The sequence below is a fragment of the Hippoglossus stenolepis genome, chromosome 20, assembly GCF_022539355.2.
Source record: "Hippoglossus stenolepis isolate QCI-W04-F060 chromosome 20, HSTE1.2, whole genome shotgun sequence".
Taxonomy (NCBI): Eukaryota; Metazoa; Chordata; class Actinopteri; order Pleuronectiformes; family Pleuronectidae; genus Hippoglossus; species Hippoglossus stenolepis.
Window position 1 is genome coordinate 12,915,651 of NC_061502.1, and position 20,733 is coordinate 12,936,383.

At 44.7% G+C, this 20,733-nt stretch overlaps 1 protein-coding gene across 3 annotated transcripts in view; it reads right to left on the minus strand.

Moving 5' to 3' along the window:
• Positions 1-20,733, minus strand: part of sash1a (SAM and SH3 domain containing 1a) — a 157,951-nt gene that overhangs the window by 52,465 nt on the left and 84,753 nt on the right. The window contains exon 1 of one of the 3 annotated variants that reach the window (XM_047337966.1): positions 15,018-15,196. The exons of the other annotated variants lie outside the window; for them this stretch is intronic. The gene's annotated coding sequence lies outside the window, so the exon portion shown is untranslated. Of the gene's footprint in view, positions 1-15,017; positions 15,197-20,733 lie in introns of those variants that run through there. 3 annotated transcript variants of the gene reach the window in all.

Here is a 20,733-nt window from a genome sequence, read left to right on the forward strand (position 1 = left end):
GGTGTCAAAGTAAAGCCGAGCAGGACCTCCCCTGATAGTGAGAGTGACCCTTCCTGGAGGTCACTGACCCCAGGCCTTGAAAATAGCCTCTGGGGGAGTCATGAACTACGCTGGCGGGGGCTGATTAACATGGTGGACAGGCATCATGAGCACCACCAGCGCAGTTAAGGAATGCTGTGTATAATAAACATTTTAAGCATAAGCTATTTTTTGTCACGTAATACACAGAGACACATGTATTCAATAGTTTAATGTTTAAAAAGAATAAAAAATAATATAAAGGCATGGTAGGCTTTTGCTTTCATTACCATACCTTTATCTATCATCTCTCTTTTACACTCTTTCTACACGTCCTCCTCCTCTTTTCAAGTGAACATGCACAGATTCACCCGCAAACCTTAATTGGATCGAATGTCCTGAACCCGTCGAAGGGTGCTACCTCTTAGCGATTAATTGGGATCGAGATTCTCACATCATTAATTCCTCTTAGTCGATGGGTCAAAGGCCTGACAGTCCCCAGGCGTTTTCTTTGAACCAATCTGGATGTGAGCATTTGTTGTCCTCTTTTATTTGCCGTGTGTGCATGTAAGTATTTGTTAGTAAGAGCATGTGTGTGTGTGTGTGTGTGTGAGATGAGTAGGCAGTCAGGCCGGCCCCACTGAGCCTCACACGCCGCTGAGTCTTGTGTGGGAGTTATCACACAAGCCCAATTAGCATGACAACTAATTACTGTTTCCTCGCCCCCCCCCCTCCCCCTCCCCCAGCTAAGCAAGTCATTAAATTAAATCAACACACTGGTCTTTCCACTGAAAACAATGCTTCGAGCAGTAATAAAGAATGCCTGGCGCTTGCTGTTTGTGTACTTTGGGTATTGCTTTTCATGGGGTGGTCAACCATAACACTGCAGTCTTCTGAAAGCAGGAGACATGTTAACTGCAAATATCAACACAGGAATTAACCGTGGGCTGGACGGAGAGAGAGAGAGGAAGGGAAATAAGGAGGAGAACAATCGAGAAGAATGTGAAATAAACACGGAAAAGTGATCAACATGGGCATACGGGCACAGGAGATGAGCTGCATGTCTTTACCAGCTGTTAGTAGCCTTATGTAGTATGTCAGTAAAAACTGTAAAAACTCAGTAAAAACTGTATGTGGGGAAAAGCAAGAAAAGCATGCAGACTTTCAGTGCAGAGATCGTCGTCATTAAGTATAACGGAAGATTCAGGAGGTTTGCAGCGTCATGACCTGCTGGTTCCAACTTTATCGCTTTTGTTTTCAGCAAAATTTGACATTTAGTTGTTTAAGTTTTAAATGTGTTGGCTCGCTTTCATTTGATTCAACCCAATGTGCTGGACAGTACGTGCACGCTGTCCACGGCCGATCATATCACGCCTCCCACAGATTCAAAGCATTTCTGAGAAGTGTTTAAAAGGGGTAACGCATGCTTTCATTAATGGAGCGGCCCCTCTCATGAACTCTGTCCAGGAAAAAAAACACGCTAATAGACAAACAAAGCATATTTCTGCTGAGCCCTGGATTCCCAGATTCTCCATGCAATGTATGCCTCCATGGCCATGTGGTAGGTGATTGTGTTACATGGTTGTGTGTGTGTGTGTGTGTGTGTGTGAGAGATTCCAGGGTGTTTTAATCAGGCGAGACTGAAAGGACAGATGCTGCTTTGGATGTGAGCGAGTTTCCAAAGAGGTGAGAGCTGCTTTGTTTTGACTGAGCACCCTGGATTTTGGTGTTTTCGAGTTCAGTGAATATTTGCAGGGGTGTGTGTCTATGGAAAGTGTGTCTGTGTTTGTTATTTGTTTGTGTGACTGAGTCCACAGAGACGGACAATGGGGATATGTTGGTCACATCGAAACGGCGGTCATGACATTGGGCCGGCAGCTGTGTTGGTGTCAGGGTGGCAGTGCCAGGCTGACGGCCGTGTTACGACATGGATGGAGCATGAGAGTGCTCCACAATACACTACTTTTCAATACTGGACTGAATACTACACAGCGTCCTACACAAGAAAAACTACTTTCCTGAAATTTTCATTATAGACATATACAAGTAGGACTTGGAAAATTAACTTTTTTTCATTAAATATCTTAACCTAACTTTTCAGAAATAAGAATGTTTGTAATAGGTCCTTTGATTGATTTATATTATTGTGTCATGCACATTAAGTGCCCAGCCAGAAACACACCTGCAAGTCTTTTGAGTCGGTGCATAATCACTCCAGTAAGTAATTAAGTAATTTTACAGTCTTATCGACCACTCAAAGCCCTTTACAGTACGAGTCACATTCACCCATTCACGGACACATTCATACAGCGCTTCTACATCACACACAGTTCTCACACTGTCAAAGCAGATGTCAGGAGCAACTTGGCTTCAGTATCACGCCCTTCACTTGGGAATGCAGACTGAAGGAGTCTGGGATCGAACCGATGAACTTCTGATTAGTGGATGACCCTCTCTACCCACCCAGGTAAGCTTTGTGCAGTGGGACCCTTTCTCAAACCGACCCACAAATACTATCTTCTCACCCTGATTACATAAAGTGTTTTATATTCGATTTTTGCAGCAGAAACATTATTTTCTCATTGGTCCTTTGCTCCTCTGCCGCTTCCAAAAATGTTGCTTCCTGTGTGTTTTCCTCGGTCTGAGAGTGGGGGCAGTGAAATGGCACACAGTGGCGCCCCCTGTTGACGTCAAATACACAGCACTTGCAGGCCAAAGAGTCCTGCCGCCCCTTGCACGTGCAGGACGCAGGACACAGGACTGTCTATTAAACCCTCTAGCACATCCTGTTGTGTCAAGTCAGCCGTCCGCCTCGCCATATGTTAGCCTCGGAGCTAGAAACAGTAAAAATAGGTCGAGCCCTCGCTGTTATTAATGACCACGTGTGCTGTGAACACGCCACGTAATTATCCCTTGCAGTTTCATACCAGGCTTACTTTTATAGGACTCATTTCAGGTTTATATGACACACACACACACACACACACACACACACACACACACACACACACACACACACACACACACACACACACACACACACACACACACACACACACACACACACACAGGGTAGCTTTGCATTTACCGTACAGTTCCAGTGCTAACAAGACAGTAGCCACTGGGGTATATAAAACTTTTACAGCCCTGTCTGGGCTTTGTTAGTCAATTCTCTCTAAACACTCTCACCTGTTGTACCAGCTAATATCCAGAGACACCACAGAAGGAAGCATAACAAAGGTTGGTCACGAAGATTTTGGCACCGTCAATGTTTGTCGTGCATGAGTTGTGTTTTTGGAATGAGGATGATTGTAATTAAAAGCAAGGGGGTGTACGTCTTAGGGAGCCACCTTGATTTGTGGCATAACATTTTAGGGAGCAAACAACATGTAGTTCCTGCAGAAGCCGTGAAAGACAGAGCGTCTCTTGTGGAGTGTGGTGGGAGAGGGAATCCAGGAATCCAGGTCTGGAGATGCCACATTATCCCTGGCACACACACACATAAACAGACGGAGATATACAGCACACACTCGCCGTGCACTCACTGACACAGAATCCTGAACCTAAACTGCAAATCAAATCTGGAAAAAACAAACCCACATTTTTTATCTTTTCTGCACAGCGAGTAACGTTTCATGAGCATTTACAGCTTCACTCACCCCAGGAGATTTATATCAGATTGCTAGCAGCAAAAAAAAAATCTACACTTTTGGCTGACATTTGGTTATGTATTAGATGTTATAATAAATTATTCCTAAGCCAGCCCCGGGCCTCTCTGTGGTACGGCCTTCTATAATTACTGTCAGCATTCACGCAGGCGTCGTATATCTCACACACAACCCGCGACGCACGATGTGTCCCACACACGGCCGAGTCACAACAGTGGGGGAATATCAAAACCTCAATGCTAACGCTAACATATCATTCAACTGAATCCCAGCGCTCGGTGCTATCGGGACTCACCCGCGTCTGTTGTTAAAGATATTGGAGCGTATTGAACCGGCACCAGAGTTAAATAGTTTCCCCATACTATAATTCACTTTCAAGAGCCAAAGAAGGAAACTTAAGTGCTCCAAGTGAGGATAATCAGCCCACCAGTAACCCCAGTTGTTTGCAATTCAAGAAATGACATCAATTTCCTGTCAAACTGAATAATGTGAAAAATATATACAATCTCCTTTAACATGTGGAAGAGTCTTAGTTTCCAAATTCCTTGGCAAAGGGCTTATCTGTCCGACGAACTGTCGACAAATTTAACTATTACACTTCGTTCCAAGACCACAAAAATGACATGTTCGTTGGTTAAGCTCAAGAGTCAGCAGAAGCTTGAACACAAGTCTTTTTAATTAGTTGTGAAACTCCAGTATTGATTCACGACTGCTCTTCAGGTACCACAGAATAAATTGCTGACTTGCTATGTGACAACTGGCTCCGCACTCCGGATTCAACTGTGGTCTGACAGCATGTACTGTACAATATGTGGTTTTGGCAGCGCCTCCCTACTGACATCATTGACCGGTTTGGTCCAAAGTTTAACCTTGACCACAGCGCATTTGGCTCCTTTCACGTTTACGTCCCAAATCATTTATTCCACTCGTGCTGTGTCTCACAACTATCTGTGTCGCTTTCTGAGATCACATTGAGAGAAAATAATTTTCCGTATTATAATTTTTACGTATGTAAATGCTCATCATTTCAAGTTGAGCTTTATGCATTTAGTAAGTTCCCACAGAAAAACTGCATAAATGGAACTTATTAGTAAGTAGCACAGGGAAAACCAATTAGCTATGATGCCAATATGTGTGTGTGTGTGAGTGTGTGCTCATTTTTATGCCTCTTTAGGTCCTTTCCCAGCATAAACAATGACCTAGTCAGGACCAGTAGACCTGGTGGAGACCAAAGCACAGTTCAGATGAGGCAAAGCTTAATTTAGTTTAAGGTTAGGCATGAAATGGTTATGGTTAAGGTTTGGATTAGGCTGTCCACAATGAATGGAAGTCAAAGGAAAGTCCTAATAAGGACAGCTGTGTGAAAATGTGAGTGTGTGTGTGTGTAGTGCAGCCTCAATCCGTCTGTGTCCGTCCGTCTGGCCGTCTACACGAAGCTCAACCACACAACACACAAACATAGTGCAAGCTCAGCTCAACCACCAGCCCTCCACTTTCACAGGAATTCCCCCCACATTTTATCCCAGTGGATCCTGCATACACTGGTAAAATATGAACCCGGTGGCAACGTGGAGCCACAGAAACACAAAACAAAACAAAACTTGTGTACTTTCCTAATTACTTAAACAGGTTCACATGGTGACGTACGCGGCTCCGGTTAAACTCGTGGATGGATGGTGATACTGAATGCACCAAAACCGCTGCTCATATAAAGAGAAGGGAGAAGAGAAACCTCAACCTCCTAGAGTCCATTGCAGTGTTTGGGTCTTTAAATTAAAACAAATAAAGTGAAGTACTTTCTTTATTTTTTATATTCACACCGCAAGCAATGGAGATTAAAGTACTGTGGCTCCTCATGTATTCAACCAAACTCAAGTTCCAATACAGATCCCAGACCTAGAAAAATGAAACAAACATTTGGTTTCTGGCCTATCAGAACACGTGAGGTGGTAAAAGGGCTTAGCGGTTACCATGGCAATGCCCTGATGCTTGGCACGAGATGTGGCGACGGCTGCTCCGGCCTGACAGGAGACCTCATTACGAGCCGATGGGGAGTCCCGTCTGTCTGTCTGTCTGTTTCACGACAAACCAACACACCTTCCTGACACGCTCTCCGCAACTCTGTCCCCCCGTCGCCCTCTGTAACCCGTCTGCCCACAGATTGCATCAGTGTGTGTAACCCAAACCGTCATGAGATCACACACAACAAACTCCACATCCATGCTGATAGATGGAACGAGCGGAGCGGTCATTAGCTCTGAGTGTTTAATGGCTGCCCTTCAAGTGCAGGTTAGAGGCCAGCCAATGCACGAATAATGAACTTGCTCCGCCGCCCGCTCGCCCTTCTGGAAGAGTGGAGCGTCCCTGGAACCGGGATGACTCAGCGGGACCAGAGGCTGTATAAAGGTTAACGTGCCCTCTGAGATCAAATGCAGGCTGAGTAAAAGTGAGGTTGGGTTACAGATGTTTCTGCCTGACGGAAAGACACAGTCGGAAAGAGTGGATTCCAACTCATGGTTTCACAAGGGGACTGTTTCATGAATTCACTACATCCAGATTCTTATTTGGATCTGCACCAAATTGCACACACTCATAAGTATCAGTCAGCAACATCTTTTTCATCAAGATCTATGAATCACTCATTGAGAAATCAATGAAAATGCCCCGTCTCACATTAAAGACCCCTGATCCAGACCCACACTTAAATTTAATTCATTCTTCCTTGGGTCATGACCTCTGCCTCCACAAAATTCCATGGAAATCGTTTCCGTTTTTTTGGCATAATCCTGCTCACAAACAATTAAACCACAAACAAACGGACAGGGGTGAAAACATAACCACGTCCAGGGTGACACCTTAATGTTTAATTTGTCTGTCGAATAGTACGAAGCCCAAAGATAACACATTCAAGAAGCTGGAACATGCACATTTATATCTACTTTGCCTAATAAATTGCTTTAATCATCTATTACAACCTTCCTTTTATGTATCTGTGTCATTGGACCAGTGCTCAGTAGCAGACTAGTGTTTGAGGACAACTATAGAGGCAGCGTTGGATCGATCTGACAGGCTGCAAAAACCTGGTGAAATACAGACGGAGGAAATGATCAGGCAGGGCAGGGATGGTGAGAGGGATTGAAGACAGGCCCCAGGAGGACAAACAAACACACACACACACTCACAGGAGGCCTGTGTTGGTACAGTTTTGTGCTGCGGGGCTTGGTGCCGAGCCCATGCTGGCTGAGAAGAGATCCATATTCTGTGGTGCAGAGCTGGCATGTAGCCCACAACCCGATGCACTATTTACCTTTCTGCCTTCTCTCCGATTATCACTCTTACTCTTATGCACCGTCTCTCCGTCTTAAACATCAACATCGAACTGGCACCGCTCCCCAAAAACATAATCTTTAGGAAAATACAGTAATGAACTAAGAAGGTAATCGAACTGGGGATACTGCAGCTCCGTGGTCACTGCTTCAGTTCGCCACAGAAACGCCCCAGTTTCAATAACTTTTTCCTCTCTTCTCTCGACACACACACATTTTTTTTAATCCCCCAGTCAAAGTCTGGAATACATTGAGGGACAGCTGCGAGATGATCTGGTCATGATGATCTCAGAGCAGAGGGAAAAAAAAGAGCCCATATGGCTTGTAAAGGACAGACCTGAGGTTTCAAGCACAACTATTTAAAGCTCTCCATATCATACGTGAAGGAGGATTAAAAACCGAATTCTGCTTTGGAGGGGGGTGTTTTCAAGGGAGTGTGTTTGTGTGTGTGTGTGTGTGTATTTTGAAGAAATGTATCTTACCTCTCTGGCTCTGTTCCCAGAGTCTGGGAGGGGGATTGTGGAGCTGAGGGAACGTAGGAGGTGGGTTGGTGTAACCACAACGGAAATGCCAACATCTCACGAACAGCATAGTCCAATTTATTACATTTAATATAGTCTATTCATTTTCAATATGAACACATTTTAAGTCGGGTTTCTTTCAGTAGATCAAACGCCTCCAATAAAGCCACAATTATTGGTTTAAAAACAAATCCAAACTTAAAAGATGCACCAGATGATATAAAGGAGCCACTGTGAAATATGATTGAAGCACATGGGCATAACCAGGCTGCTCTTTCAAAACCTCTGATCCTCAAACAACTGCCCTGCAGTCACACACACAGACACTGACACTACTCCTGACATGAATATCAAAATCCCCAGAAACAAGGCTTTACTCACCGTACACTGCAGCACAACAACATCCACAGGGATAGAGTAGCTGTGGAGCTCAGACACTACGATGCAGCTTCGCTTTGCCCTGAGTCACACTGAGCTTTTGCTGCAGCCGGAGTAAAAGTCGGCCCGGCTTCGACACCCCGTCTAGTTTCCAGGGTTTTAGCTCAGTCATAACCTCAACCAGTCTGTGTTTATGTGCACAAATGACTGGCATCAAGACGGCAGGACATGTGGCGGAAACATGTTTACAGCTGTGGCCTGGGTTTCTGTTGTCATGGCAAAATGAAAGGTGGGAAATCTATTGTCACTGTCGGGGAATCAAAAGTGGGGTAAAGGTTAAGAAACTGTAAATTCTGTTGGCTAGATTATAACATAATGAGACAAAGGCAGGAAGGAGAAAAGGGTAAAAGAAGACAGAGGTGGGGGGGGGGTATTTGATGGGTTCCCAGGGGCAGGACAGGACGGAGGATTCAGAGTTCACATCTAGAGCAATAGCTCCCCCTGGGGCAAATCAGTGATAACATAAGAGTTAACTAGAAGTGACTCACAACTGCCACCAAGCACCAGGATTTATAGATATTTATCAAATGAGCAATGTCGACGTCATGCTCTGTCATCTGATGTGCACAGAGAAACATCTGTTCAAATAAAAGTCAAGGTGCTAATTTCACTGTGACTGTTATGGGTTTGAAGAACTGTATTATACACGCTTGCCTAGCAGAAACTCACAGATTAATGTCTCCCCCGCCTTCCCACCTCAACCTCTCCCACACTCAGAGCATGCTCTGTTTTCACTTCTGCACTTTTATGTGTTTACCATCCTTTACTTTTACGGCAGCCGTTAAACACTGACCTCAGAGTGAGATGTTAATGCGGGGCAAATCCGGAGAAGAAAAATAATTCACCCTGTGATTCATTACTGGCTCTTGATCCCGTAACACCTCATAAGAGTTCACGACGTTTTCACACACCAACAGGTTCACGCACACGAGGGCCTGTGATGAGAGCACAGCAGCAGCAGCAGCACACATTCCTGATGTGTATGGATGTGGTTGGTGCCTCCGTGATTATTTTCCCATGCATGGCTGGTACGAGGAAGAGGCAGCCCTTCTGGCCGAGGAAGAGGCAGCCCTTCATTTATGGATCATTTATGGACTGGACAGCGCACGGCCAGCCTGGAGAGAGGCCACAAACCCGGGGGGGAAATGGATGCTCATCCTGCCTATAACACTGCGACTAGTGTGTCAAAGAGCAGGATCTAATGGGTTTGAATACCAGCAAAAATACACTGATGCCAACAACAAGACCATAACACGAACACGGATGCCTACGTTGCCCACTGGAGAAAAGCCACAGGACAGATGTGCCACAAGCCAGAGCCCTAAAACCAAGACTGATGAGAATAACCACTGGCTTTACTGACAGGAAATGCCATAACTACACCCTATTTAAATTACAGCACGCAAAAATGACCTTTTCAAGTTGTTAAATAAGAATAACACTCACTGTTTGTCACCAGAATGAATTCTGTCTCACAAACACAGGCCTAATAAAGAATTTATGAAGCAATTTTTCAGTGTCTGTAAATCTACATTGCTTACATTGGCGGGCGGTTTTATCCTCCTCCAGTTTTTTTATTGGTACATTTACTGGAAATGAGTGAAACCAAGAGACATCTATTTCCATAATTCTAGTTTCAAAGACACGGACAAATGTTTTCAGGTTCTCGTAAAAAAATCCATGCAGGAGCTAAATTAGCCTTAGTAGCTATCTGATGAATATTTTAAAATCAAAATGTATATGAAATAAAGTCATCATGGATGCTGGCTTAGTTGCATGCTTGAATTTAAGCAATTAACTCAAAAATTCTTATAGCAGAATGACCTTTAACTTTAATCTACTACTATTATTCTATTCTCATAGACATTATGCCACACATTTGCATTTATATTAGTCTTTTTATGCCATGTAAATGTGTGGTTCATCACCTCTTCTCCAAACAAAACACTGCTCTGCAGCGCCCCAAAGGCTCCGCTGAGTTTTTTATAATTTCATCTCGAACCACCCCTCTAAATACCCTTTGTTCCGACTATGTGTGGCATGTTGGGTCTGTGCATGTGTGTGTTGTCGCGCTGTGCGCTGCTGACTTGTGATGCCACTGAGGGATCGGTGAATGTGAGGTTTCACGGGGCCGGGGCAGCGTTAGTTGTTAGTACAGACGCTGAGTGTGAGAAAAGTCGCGATGGAGACCACTGGCTGCAGCTGATGTGAGTCCTGTGGGACTTTCCCTCTGCTGAGGTCATCCCCTCACAGTCCCAACACTCGTACATCACATCTGACATCAACGGCCACGCTCGGCCAAGCCGTTGCCGCGGGCAACACAAACAGGGAAAAAGCATGAGTGTGCGTGCGCGCCTGATGTTAACTTTATTAGTGTTTTATTGAGTTTGGAGTTTGGTTTGTGCCATACAGTATTACATTTAAGTATTATCATTATGTTTGAATACTCGCTCATGTGCCAACAAGCTCTCTGTGCTCTGTTTATTCAAGAGGAAGTCCATTAAAGAAATGTGCAGTTCTAAAAAAGTAGGAAAAGTGAAAGTAAAATTAAAATGTGGGCTGACAGTAAAGCATGAGATTAACCTACAAAGAGCTAATCACTGTGTTTGATGTGCGCCTGCATGTGCGCCTGCATGTTGATCTGTGTAAGTGTGTGTGTGCCTATAGCTCTTCCTGTCTCCTTGCTGTGTCAGTCAATGCCTGGTGTCCTGGGAAGTGGGTCGGCAGTGCCAGCAGTAATCAGAGCTCTTTGTATCTCCCCCTCACTACACACACACACACACACACACACAGTCGGGCTATAATCAGGAAGCGTTCCCTCTTTTCCACCAATAATCACTGTAATCCTCTCATCTCAATATGATGTGTAACCTGTGTCACGCTCACAAACTCAGATTTGTACCTGGCCTCTGACTTGTTCCAAAATAGATCTAATGGGTTTTTAAAGGTGTTTTTTTACAGGAAGCACAGAGAATTGCACCACAGTCAGAGCAAGTAGAGGAAGACAAAAACATTATGAGACGGGGGAATGATAATCTTCAGGAATACAATGATGTGGGAGCAACTGAACAGTGCAAAGTGCAAAGACTCAGACATACAAGGAAATGCAGCAGTTTGTGTGTTAATGTCTGCAGCTCTACACAAGTTGTTACTGATCCATACTGAATTAATGAAATCATTTACTTAAACACAAACAATTTTTGAAATATTGGGCAGGAAATTGAAAAATGGAGATCCACAGGAGGTAGAGGGGGTCGTCCACTAACAAGAGAGTAGGTGGTTAAATTCCCGCTCCTCCAGAGTGTCCTTGGGCAAGATACTAAACACCAAATTGCTGGCAGGTGTACTTCTACTTGTACTGTGAAGAAATTTGAGTGGTCAGGAAGGAAAACACTATATTAATATAGTATAATTAACATGATTTAAGACAGATGTGATTTTTTTTTTTACAAAGTCTGATGAAAGAGCTGCAGATCAGGTTTGAATAGGTTTTGAGGAAACTGCTGATGACAAAGATATTTTCGGTGCCAATGACACACCCATGCAATCGACAACATCTCAATAACAACAACATCTCAATTGTGAAATAATTTCCCTACGTGCAACATCATTGATGAGATACACACACACATGCTTCATTCTGCATGACCCGACTTGACCTGATTTTAAAACCAACATTGCATGATAGTCAGGGAGCAGATTTCTTTTGCATTTGCATCCAACCCACAACTATTTGTGAAGCTATATGTTTCTTTCTAAGTCTCAGATCCCAAATCAGACTCAGATGCTTTTGTCATATGTAAAAAAAAAAACATGCCTGGACCCCATATATGAATAATAACAATAAATAAAAATAAAACATGCCTTTGCAACATCTAATAAGAACATGCCTCTCGGTGATTGGAACCAAATGTGGTGATGAAAAGTGATCATGGTGCGACCTTCAGCAGGAATACAAGTGATGCTGCAGATGTGGAGCTGTGCAACAAAGACGCCACAAAACTTTAAAACACGCAAAATGTGATTTTGATGTGTGCGGCAACAGATAATGAAACACATACACTACATTTCTTTGTGTGTAGGCCCGACGCATCAGCGACGACCAGACCCCCGTGTCTCGAGTGCTTTAATCTGTGTTGCCGTGTGTGAACTGAGTTTGAGAGTGCACAGTGTTAAGATAAGAGGAGATATATAGGAAGTGCAGGAGGGTGGTAAAGAAAGAGAGTTGGATAAGACAGAAGAGAAACTCTATCCGTGGTCCGGCTCAGAAGACTGAGAGAACCTCTTCATACATAAATCATATCAAATTATAAACTAAATACCACAGATTGTTGCTACGAATGCTAATGTGAACCTTTGTCTTTCCGCTTTTTCCCCATTTGCCGATTTTCATTTTTGATTCTTTAGGTTTGTGCACGATGCTTTGTTCCCCCCCAGATTTATTCCTTTTCATTCATACATTCATGTCGTCCCACTCTGGGGGTTTCTGTCGTCAGTTGGGGTCTTTGTCTCGCTCCCTCTCCCTCTCGGTCAGATTCTGTCATTGTTGGCGTATTGACATCACTGCTGAGTAAATGCTATGACTGTGACCAAAACAACCCCCAGCTTTGTGACCCAGCTCCACACATTTCACTCTGATTTGTTTACGAGCACACTGTACTGTACATCGCCAAATGACAGCACCTCATTGGCTGCAGTCTGCCTGGTGACACGACTGATGTAATGTAGGACACACGAACATGGCTGATGTCAGGGCAGTAAACACGATCTCAAACAGGACCATTGTGTGAATATCATATTACTTTACTATCTATATTAGATCGAAAGACACATGCGCAAAAGCTAAAAATGGATTATATACGACTTTAACAGATGCATTGTAAGTTTTATAAGTGTTAACGCTTGATGTCGAGTTACAATGACACCATTCATGCTGTAGTGACCTCCGTCACACTCGCGCCACCTGCATTGTAACGTCAGCGCTTTTTCGCCTATAAATCACGCACAGATGCAGGCTGAGCTCGTAACTGCCCGAAATAAACGGAGAAGTAGAAGACACGGAACAGCTGCCCTGACAGAGGGAGATGACTGAATTACACTGGCACATATGGCACAAACTGCACAGTCAAACAATTCCTGGGAGGAGATGAAGGCTGGTGTTTTATCACTGTCCCAATCACTGCAACCCCCCTGAAACTCCACGGATCATGTGTCCCACAAGAGAGCCGCAGAGACAGATGTGAGGGGAGACTTTCACCCCTGCGCTGCCACGACTTTTGCTTAACGCTAATGATGTCAACACACACCTGTTGGCGCTGCCACCCGGGCCTGCCCTGGATAAACAGAAGCAGGAGTGGTTGCCCAGCTCTGGCAGAGCAGCGCAAAACAACAGCTGGCATGTACGGTTTCATCTGGCAGGGAAAATGAGAAGCAACAGCAAAAGCAAATCCAACCCGGGCCGAGTGAGTGATTCTCTTTAAAGTAGAGCTTTGCACTTTTCCATTTTCACGGTTTTTTGAACGTCGGGGGAGCTCATCAGAGTCCAGCTACTGACAGACGCACACGCTCACGAGCGGAAAGGCAGCAGAGTTTGGAGACTGACACAGAGCAGGACTGGATTTGACAGCTAAAGCCTTCGGGCACAAATTCCCATTGAAAATTTGACACTCAGCAAAGACCAGGCTTTCCAAAGAAGCATCAAGGCTCTGCTCTCTGAGCTAAATACGACAGGAGCACGAGAATCTGTTCCTAATGATGGATTTACTAACACTGGCATCTGTATCAGTGTGTGTTTTGAATACAAGTACGTTTATGTACGCCAAATCATTCACACGCTTATTATACGCACACAAATGTGTCCTTGAATTTGTGTAAAAATGTTTCCTCTCATACAACGGACACACAATGACATTGTGAGGTAGGCTCTTCCTGCATTGGGGGGGGGGGAAGTCTACCAGGGCAACTTTGGCCTGAGCAAACTCCCCTTCCTCCCATTTCTATCCCTCTCTCTCCTCTGGTCCCTGCATACACGCCCCCCTTCCCCCCTCCATCCGCTCCCTTGTTTCTTGTCAGCTGGTGGAGAGGGGGGGGGGGACTGATCCAGATGTGAAGGGGAGACTTGGACAGGAAAGGGGGGGTGGGAGAAAGAGACGTAGAGGGAGATAGAAATCCACATCCCCCTGCTGACAGACTTCATTGTGCAAAAACCCTTTTGGACAAGGCTCTGGACACATACACACAAACAATTATGCTGGACAAACAATGGAGTCCCTCTAGACAACTGGGCCTCGACTGTGTTACATGTGCATCGCTCTGTGTGTGTGTGTCTGTGTGTGTGTGTGCATCTGGCTACAAAGAAAAATCAATGGACAACATCTTGCATGAGATTTGCTGTTGATATTGGGCTGGCTTGTTTACTGGGGGTCTTGGGCCGGAGCGTGAGGCTTTTTGTTCTCGGGGATGAGGAAATCAATGAGGACCTGAGAGGGTGATGACAAACGGTGAGGCGGGGGGTCTTTTCCCCACATCTGCACAGTCGAGCGGACAAACACACACACACACACAAGTAAATAATTCAAAGTGAATGACACACACATGCGCGCTGAGGCGGGAGAGAACGAGACATGTAATCACGCAGAATTACTCCAGAAACACTGATGGCAACGCATGTACGCTACACACACACACACACACACACACACACACACACACACACACACACACACACACACACACACACACACACACACACAGCACGGAGCCATGTGTATTAAGTTAAAAGAGTGAGTCAGCTGAAAGGGGAGAAAGAGTCACGAAGGCTTCCACTACTCGAGCGGTCGTCTCGCCAACTCTGTACAGAAAGTTTCAGATTCCACAGCCAACTTCTCTGTCTTGTTTAGAAGATCACATATCTCACATATCCCCCTCAGCATTTGTCCAAACTCAGAAACATCAGACAAAAAAATTGAATGTCACAGCAAATAAAATGAATGACACGACTCCCCCTGTCCCCAAAAACCCCAACAAATCTAATCGTCAGTACTCACCACGAGGCAGCCAAAAGCCTTTTTGATCCCCCAAAAGTCAATCTTCCTGCGGAGCTAAGACAGACCCAGCCTTTGAGAATGGGGGCAACAAGTAGTGTACAGTGGAGAACAATGCATGTCTGCCGGAGCGCAGCGAGAGCGGAGCGGAGACACAGAGAGGTCCAGTCATCAGGCTGCAGCTCACATGGGACCGGCAGAGGAGGAGGAGGAGAAGGGAGGGGAGGGGAGGGGAGGGGAGGAGAGGGTTGGCTACAGGATAGACTACAGTAACTTAGATCTGTCAATGGGGGGGAGGGATCTCTCCAAATCTCGCTCCTTTTCTTTTTCCCCCCACTTCCCTCAAAAAAAAAAAAAAATGTTTCAACAAGTATCGTCTTTCTTGTCTTGTTTCAAAATTGAGTCGGTCTGCCCCCTCGTCCGTCCACTCCCCTTTCCTTTCTGCTATCTCACTCCTCGTCCCCCTTTTGTTCTCTGCTGACTTTCCCACACACACACGTAGCGTCTCTTTGTCGTCCCTGTTATTCGGTTCTGAAGAAAGGGTGGCGCGCTCCCTCAAAAGGTGTCTTCCAGTAAAGGTGAAGAATGTCGGGCTGCACCTCGACACACCTCAGGTTCTGCTAAAAAGAAGACGCACATGCTAGAGACATGATTGCTCATACGTGCGCACACACGCACACAGGGACCTGGCTGGCTGCAGGAACGAGGACAGTCGCTCATTGATTGTCTGGAATCGTCACATATTCAGGCACAGAAACAGAGCAGACAATTACAGGAGGACTCAGGCTTTGGATCTCTCTCTTTCTCTCTATCTCTCTCTCTCTCCCTCTCTCTCTCTCTCTCTCTGATGTCACTCGTCTCTTTCAGCCTTTTCACTCAAAGGCCCTAATTCACAAGTGGCCCAGATACCACACTGTACTGGGGGGAAGGAAGAAAAGCAAAAAAGAGAGTCAGAGAAAAGAGAAACCTGATACAGCCAAGAGCAACAATTATTTGAATGAGTCACTCAGCAGTGAGGTTTGGTGTTTTTTTTTCTGTGTTAATTCAGGAGAGGGAGAGAGAGAGAGAGAGAGAGAGCGGCCACAGATGAAGAAGGGGGGAAAATTCATCCCATTTTGGAACAGTGAACCTCCCGAGCGCTCCCTGAGGTCATGGGAGAGGAGGAAGGAGAAATGTGGGGTGAGGGTGGGAAGGGTAAGAGGGGGGGGAATGGAGGGGCAAGGGAGGACAAACATGGGTTTGGATAGGAACTTCTTCTCCTCTTCATCCCAAATCCATCCTCCAGGACACGGCTCACCGCGTCAAGTCATGCTGACAGAACCGGATAACCCAGGGTGCACCGCGCTCCCAGACGTGGGGGTGAGATGACACTGACACACTGGTAAATAGGAAACAGATCAGGCCCAGAAATGAAAGCAGTGGAAAGTCAAAATGCTATGTGGCCACGACCGGAGCTGATGCGCAACCCCAAAAAAAAAAAAACACATGTCCAGGCTAAACAGATACCATGCAGTGACCACAAGAACCCAAACTGGTCAGCTTGTGTTTTCTTCTCTGTTTCTGAAGAATGCCAGAGACTAGATAGCAAAAAGCAAGTTGAAGAACTACCCTGCCACATCCTTATTTTCACCATATTTTGGGATGTACTGTGTATTCACGTGGTCCTCGGAAGGTCCAATTTTCAAAACTTGTGAGGAGGTTTTTCCGACTTTGATGTGCTTTGAAGTCGGAATTTGGGAAAAACAAGGACGACGTCAACAAAATGTGGTGTATTCATGTGCTAAGAATTAAGAGCATTTAAAAAACATGCTGACACGTCTTTCCATTATTTGCATTATAAGGAAGAGCAAAAGAAAAAATTCATAAATAATTTTAAACTTATGTACGTTAATCATAAAAACATCTACTTTGGCTAAAAAGTGGTTTTAGGTGCTTGTGAGAGTTGGACATGCATTGAGCAAGTGACAAAGGTGTAACATCTGGTAAATTGATATTAGAAGCAACTTTTTAAACCTGGTAAATGTTAATTAGCTAATAAGTGATGACTTCAGCAACTGGGCAAATTACATACCAACATTTTCACTGACTTTCCGAGTTGCTGGAGCGACAACATTTTCCCAGTCTGGAACCAATTCTTCAGATTATTCCGACACCACATGAACGTATTGGTATTTAGCAAACTAGCAAAGCCCCATAACAGAGTAACGTTTCCTTCCTTTGTTTCACAAAATGAATCTATGAGTGGAAATGGGAGTGTAGCAGTGGGAAACACTCAATTGAAACAGAAAGACAAATAGCATGAATGCAGTCATATCAGTCCACTGGCAGTCCGGCCATTTTGTTTAACTGCTGTATAAACCAAAATTACAGCTGACCTGCATCCTGTTTAGAGCTGCCGTCACAACATTTAGAGAAGGAAACACAGAGCGAAGGTTCATGTAAACACAAACCAAAGGAATTTACAAAAAAGTGCCGAAAGAGACTGTTTAAGGGTGCGCGGCGTGACCCAACTATCTAAACAGGGTGCAAGTGTGTGCGCACACAGATGAGGCAGCACTGAGAGAATGTGGTCAAGATTCTTTGTTCAAGTGGCTGGACAAGCACATTTCCTGTGTATGAGGTCAAAGGTTTTTAATGTTCCTCTCAGCTGCAGATGCCTTGTATTAAACACTGTGCGGGGATCATTCAATTAGAGCATTACCATGTTTGACTCTTTCAGAATTACGCCAATGGTTTGAGTTAATGAAGCCCTCCAGCATTTCCATGAGTGTGTATAAACAGGAGGCAATGGATTTTTCTTTTAATCCAGGACACACACACACACACACAGAGGCAGACATATAAAACATTTATTACAGCCATGTATGCAGTCAGGCGGTTTCTGCCTCTTGCAGGTGGAGAAACATCAAAGAGTCCATATACATTCCTCTGCTGCTGTAGGCTGAGCTACTACACTGCTACTACACTACTACACAACTACACTACACAACTACACTACTGCTGAGCTGGCTGCGTCTGCATCTGTGTGCAGGCCAACCTTGTTAACAGTCAAGATAGTAAACCTGCCAGCAGCACTTTGTATTTTATATTATTGTTTATGACTTTCCAGTTAATAATGCAAGAGCATTACCCTCAGAGACAGTAATTTAAAGCATTTATAACAATTGCAGTTTTGCTCCCCCATAGAAAAACACAGATGAATATTGTAGCGTTACAAATTCAGAATGTTGTTCCCGGCCATTGCATCATTTCAGTAGATATGGTTTCTTATGCTGAAAACGATATGGTCAGTAAATCTATTTGTCAGTCTGCATCCGAGCCTCGTGTTCTATTTCTTTTACACACACACACACACAGACACACACAGACGTTTGCGCAGCCATTCTTATGAAGACTTTCCATTAACTTCCATTCATTGTGGACAGCTAAACCAAAACCTTATCCGTAACCATTCATCAATACACGATTAACCCAAACCTTAACTCATCTACAACTCATATCTTACCCCTAACCTTAACCAGGACCTCAGAAACTATGTTTTGCCTCATGGGGACCAAGCTTTGGTCCCCATGAGGTCTACTGGTCCTGATCAGGTTAGTGTTTGCAATGGTAAAAAGGTCCTAAAGAGGTAACAAAAACAAGTACACACACACACACACACAGAGTGAGAGAAAAAAAAACCTAATCAAAACGTTCAGATTCAATTAGCGAAGTGTAAAAGGGCCATTCAGTTACTTTTAGCACTAAGCGCCGTCCTTGTTCCTCCCGAGGCAAACAATCAACCAGCAGACACAAATTAACACTGAACAAGAGTGCTTGTCGAGGGAGAGAGAGTGTGTGTGTGTGTGTGTGTGGGGGTTCATACTACTGTAAGTTCCTATGGAAACAGGCTGAAAAATTCTTTAATATTTCCTGCTCTCCTGGTCACAATCCAACGAGCCTTGCTGGTGACCACAGACCGATACCGATCAATGTGACATACAGTGCGAGTATACAGACATTATATTATATACATGCTGTATAGAACCGAAGCAATTCTCTTACGTATAGACACAGGCACAAGTCTCCATCCACCATCTGTGAGCCAGGACTGTGTAATGAGTTTAAAAACAGGGATAGAAGACGACAGGAAGCTTTGTCAGGGACAAGGTTTTCACAAAATTTAACCAAAATCCCTGCACAGACACAGACACACACACACACACACCTGCCAGAGTTTTGAAATGTATCAAAGGGGTTTTGTGACGACCCAACCATGCCTGACAAAATTCAAAAGCACTCATGAATTTTAAACAAGCAGCAGGTTGAGGAATTTAGCGGCGACATCACATTTAAAGTCATTTATATGCAAATGTGTAACAAGTGGCAATGCACAGAGGGACTGGAGGGTAATTAGCACACGCTCATTGACTTCACTGACCTGCTCCACCAATATGGACTCTCTGTAATGAGCTACAAACACACACCGACTGCATATGCACAGTAGTTTCAAAACACTGTTGTTTAATATATTTCTTTTTTACTCTTGAACTCAGAGGTAATCTGCACTGGAGGTGTCGCAGGGTTCTGCCACTAGATGGCAGTAAAGATCTGGTCTCTCTCTCTCTCACACAATCTCACACACACACACAGACACACACACACACACACTATGCTGGTAGGCATGCCAGAATGGGGAGTGAACGTGATGAAAGACCACAGTAGAGAGCAGACAACCAGACTCACCCACAGTCACTACACACCACAAGAGTAAGAGTCAACAGCTCCAGAGAAAGAGCCGACATGCACATAACCATAAAGGCAGAGGTTATTTTTTGCCCATCAAGGCCAGTCGATCGCACTGGTGGTTGTGAGGAAGTGCTCTTTATGTTCTATATGAGTGGCACGAGCAAACTTTACTTCTGTAAAATGAAATTGACAACCATTCTGTATTTCATATTAGTATCAGTGCTGCAGGCTACGAAGAGGCTTGCTGAGCGCTGATGAAGAGAGACAGGCGAGCTGGAGGAAGCAGAGTGCCGTCAGTTTGAGCCTGGAGGGTCGGAGTTCACGGCGACTCGGCTCACAACGTCAAGCTGCATGGAACTTTCTTTTTCCTCTCGCGCTGAGAATACTTCCTCCGTCACCCACAGGGTCAAGACAAGTGTGGGCTCAGTGTAAAGTCCACTAGTGTAGACTGATATCATTGTCCACCCACCTAACTATCTATCTATCTATCACCGCCATCAGATGAAAACCTCTTTAATGGCACAACTTAAACTCAGCCATGTACCGCATCCCATTATACCTCGAAGCTCGGCCCTCGGAACGACGTCACATCCGGAAAAAACACGTTGATGGCGTTCCAATTGCACATTTGATCGGAAGTGTACAGAACATTGCTCACGTCCAACATTTATTTAGCATGTCAGCATGGGTTTTTAGGCACGTTGGCATGCTAACTCTCTAGCATTGCATAAGCTAACCTAGCATGTTTGTAGACTCTAGCAACAGTGTGGAGGTGAAACTGGACTGTGTGAACATGCAAATCACAAGATGTAGTTGCGTTGCAGTGGTCTTCTCTCTTTGGAAACATTTGAGCTGCACTTGGCTGATCAGTCAATTGTTGGCTAAGAAATAAAATTAAATCCGAGCTGAGGGTTTGCTCTGACAAATTCGGAGCCTGGCTCCAATTTTTTGCTGTGGACCCAGTGGGTTTGGATCAACCTTCAACCTTCAA